This window comes from Chlorocebus sabaeus, chromosome 13 (genome assembly GCF_047675955.1).
Source record: "Chlorocebus sabaeus isolate Y175 chromosome 13, mChlSab1.0.hap1, whole genome shotgun sequence".
NCBI lineage: Eukaryota > Metazoa > Chordata > Mammalia > Primates > Cercopithecidae > Chlorocebus > Chlorocebus sabaeus.
This window is the reverse complement of record NC_132916.1, coordinates 18,027,539-18,032,152: the sequence shown is the minus strand read 5'-3', so window position 1 is coordinate 18,032,152 and position 4,614 is coordinate 18,027,539.

The window sequence follows — 4,614 nt, the reverse complement described above, 5'->3', positions numbered from 1 at the left end:
ATTTTTGTACGTTGATTTTGTAGACTGCAAATGTAGTGATTTCAAACATTCAAAGAATAACAATTGTCTTAAATTCTCGTAAAAAAACAGAAGAGAGGGAATGCTTCTAAACTCATTTTATGAGGCCATCACCCTAATACCAAGGCCAGACAAACCTACCACGAAAAAAGAAAAATATAGGCCAATATCCCTGATGAAAATACATGCAAAAATCCTAAGTAAATGCTAGCAAACCAAATTCAAGAGCACATTAAAGGGATTATACGCCATGATCAAGTGGGATTTATCTCTGAGATGAAAGGGAATTCAATGTATGAAAGTTAATCAATGTGACCCATTACATTAGCAAAATGAAGCTTAAAAACCATACACAATTTTCTCAATAGATGAAGAAAAAGTATTTGAGAAAATTCAGCATCAATTCATGATAAAGCCCCTCAGAGAAACAGATATAGCAATAATTTACTTCAACACAATAAAAGCCATATATGAAAAGCCCACAGCTAACATAATAATCAATGGGAAAAAAAACTTAAAACTTTTCCTTTAAGACCAGGAAAAAGGCAAGAACGCCCACTTTTGCCACATCTATTCAACATAGTACTGGACGTCTAGTCAGAGACTAGAGAAGAAAAATGTAATCAAAGCATACACATCAGAAAAGAAGAAGTAAAAATATTTTTATTTGCAGATGGTTTAGCCATATGTGTAGAAAACCCTGAAGACTCAGCCAAAAAACTATCAGAACTGATTTCAGCACTTTCTCCCTGTGGCTCTAGCTCTGACTCTCATTGTTCAGATTTAAGTCAATTTCCCTCTCAAATCTGATCATCACTTTCCATAGCCGCAATCAGACATTCATGAAGTCTTATTTAATGAGAAAAAAAACTGGTGACACTGACCTTGGGAAATTATCTTTATTTCCACTGTAGTTTGTAAATTCCTAAAATTTAACAGCTAGATTTTCACATTTATTACCTGACCTCTATTTTAATGTTGTCATCATCACCTCTCTTCTTAATTTTGTCATTCTCCCTACCAAAGCGAATGACTTTAAGGAGAAAGAAAATGAGGACCAACATTTATACTGTGTAAACATAAAAGAAAAAAGGCATAACTCTGCTAAAATGACATGTTCATATTTTTATTCATCCTCCTAGTTACTTTCTAAAAATTTGAATTAAAAAATAGATTTAAAAATTTAATTTTTTGTGGGGAGTTCTTATAGGTTCTGAGAGTACTCCCAGTTTAGTGAAACTGAGTCAATTTAATATTGGGAAGATAAAACCTATTATATTTTTAAAAGATAAAGCTATAAAAGGAAATTCAATGTCAAATGTGTACCTTCTCTTAAATGTGATGATGTTCTTTTGCATCATTTGATATCAAGTTATAAGTTAAAATTTAAAAATATTAAAATGCAGGTGAATGGAGATTTTTAACTTGTTTTTTAGTGTTAAGTGACACTTTTATTAACTTGCAGTATCCAAAATACTTTCATCTTGAGATCCCTTCAAATTATTTCATTTCCCCATTTAATAAATATTTATGAAGAGCCTATTGCGAGCCAGGCACTATTTTAGCCACTGGAGTTCAGTTGGTGAACAAAATCAATAAAGCTCCTATCCTCATGAAACTTATTTCTGGTGGAAGAGACAAAACGCAACCAAAAAAGCAAAGCATTTTCATATACCCTGAATGCTTATGTTCCCCCAAAATTAGTATGTTGAAATCCTCCACGCCAAGGTGATAGTAGGAGGAGGTGGAACCTTTGGGAGTGATTAGCTATCCAACCCTCATGAATGGGATTAGTGTCCTTATAAAAGAGGCTGAAAGTGACCCTTCACTCCTTGCGCAGTGTGGGGTTACAGCAAGAAGATGACTGTCAACGAGACAGTGAGCCCTCAACAGACACTGACCTGTCAACCCCTCGATCTTAAACTTCCCAGCCTCTAGAATTGTGAGAAATAAATTTCTGTTTTTTAAAGCCACCCAGTTTAGGGTATTTTGTTACAGCAGCTGGAACAGACTAAGACACATATATAGCATCATGTCAGAGAGTGATAACCTAGGGTCAGGAGACAGAGCATGGTTCAAGTGGGAACGCTTTAGACAGGGTGGTTAGAGAGTGCCTGTTGAAGAGGTGACTTCTGACCAGAGACCTGAACGAGGAGAGTAAGGAAGTCCTGTGAATATCTGAGGCAAGAACAAACTTCTCAATGTATTTTATGACCACTGGAGAACCCAGACCTAAAGAGCCAGGTTGTGAAATAATGAGCAGTAGAAAAGCAAACCTAACAGTTTTGTGAAGATAAAAATCAATTTCCTGTTATGGCATGACAAGTCATGGGACTCAAAAATCACATAGACACCAACATTCACTTAGATGGATCTGTGCCAGGGAAAGGTACGAATCCTTACCAAGCAAACTACGTACATGGACAAGAGCCAGTGCTACCCACAAGCAAGTTATTCCTAGGTCATAAACTGATTTAAGAAACACATTTTCTTTAGAGTTTTGACTGGGTTCTGGCCATCTGCAAAAATGAAAACCTATTGGGAGAAAATCTACATAGTTAAACATAGAACAATGAAAGGAAGTGTCAGCCTGTATCCCAGCCCTGAAATGGAATGAGCTCTGTTTCTGCACAGAAGGCAGTTGAGACAATGTCAGTTACCCATTCCACTCATTTTGGTTTATTTTAAGGAAAATGCAATCTATGCAGTGTTCGGGAAATTATATACACCTTTGAAATTAGGATTTATTGCAATCAGGTAGCCTTTAATAATGCAAAATGTGTATTTAAAAATACATTTAGTAATTAAGAATCATACTCGATGCTTTTAGAACAGTAAAGTGGTTAGTATTTCAATATACTTTCATCCAGATTACATTTCTTTCAGAAATAACATGTTCTTTTAATTTTCTATTTTTATGAACTTTGTTAACAATATTGAAAGGTAAAGACAACTGTTGAAATGTAAGCCCTTTTTGTCTGTTAAGTAATAGTAGGAGTTTTTATTTACTGGATTATTTGAAAATAAACTTTAGCAAGAATATTACAGAGGTGAGTATATTTGCTCAGTGAATTCTCTAAATTTTCTATGACGTTTTATAATTATCTTAGATGATTTATATTTTAATTTCTAATACATTTATACTTAAATTCACAAAAAAATGAGACTGATCAGAAACAACCTCATTTTGGAAGAAGCAGGACTGCAAAAATTATTATAACTTGTCTTTCTGTTGTTGTTTTCTTAGAACTACTCGGGAATATATTACAGACTTCACAAAGAGGAATACTACTTTGCACTAAGTCATATTCTAACGACTATTAAGTTAGAATATGATTAGTGCAAGATATATACAAGAGTTCAGGCTAGAGATACTCAAAGATTGATGAAGCCAGATCGTGGAATGCAGTTTAGCGCAGTTATTAGGTGCAATTTGACACTGTTATTCACAATTTCCGGTGGCTCCCAGTCCTCAGCAGATCCAGTCTAAACAAGCAAAGCTTGCGGAAAGACTCTTGAAATTTAAACTAACCTGTGTCTCTCAAAATGTTTCATGCAACTCTTTCCTACATCAGCTCTCAAACTTCTCTATGAAAAACAAATTCCTGAGATCATTGTACCCTTTGCCATAGCAGTTCACTTTCTACACCCCTTGCTATAGCACTTAACAAACTTTGTAATGAAAAATTTTGCATTTATGTTTTCCCTCCTTGATTTTAAATATATTTCTTCAATGTAGAAACTGTTTTTTCATACTAAATACTAAGTAAAGAGTAACACAAATGTTATATAAATTACACTTAGATATTTAGGAAATGAATTAAAGAAATAACTTTCAAAATTTGTATACCAAATAGAGAAACAGACATGTCAAGAATTTGGTGGCCTGGCGCAGTGGCGCATGCCTGTAATCCCAGCACTTTGGGAGACCAAGGCAGGTGGATCACTTGAGGTCATGCCTAGTTCGTGACCAGCCTGGCCAACATGGTGAAATTCCATCTCTAGTAAAAATTTAAAAAACTTAGCCGGTTGTGGTGGCGGGCGCCTGTAATCCCAGCTACTCCGGAGGCTGAGGCAGGAAAATCGCTTGAACCTGGGAGGCGGAGGTTGCAGTGAGCCGAGATCATGCCACTGCACTCCATCCAGTCTAGGCGACAGTGGCGAGACTACGTCTCAAAAACAACAACAACAACAACAACAAAGAACATTAAGTGTCTGAGTTTTGAGTACTTTTTCCCCCAAATTTACTATATAAATCTAGCTTTCAAGCATTGGAACGTGGTCTATTTCTCAATTCTGTATACATTTAATTCAAGGTGCTGTAGCTGAGAGTTTGGAGTCTTCCTTTCTATGTCAGTATGGGATGAGAAAACACACACACACACACACACACACACACACACACACACACACACACACACCCCTGTTATCCTAAAAGCAGTTTTGGAGGTGGCTGAGAGGAGAGAACTTAGGAACTTAGCTGAGGAAATGATGAAAAGGACATTGTTTTGTGTCTCAGGAACCATGTGGAATTCCAAGATAAGAAAAACAGTTGCTAATTCGAGTATAAAAGCAGGAAACATGATACACTTATTT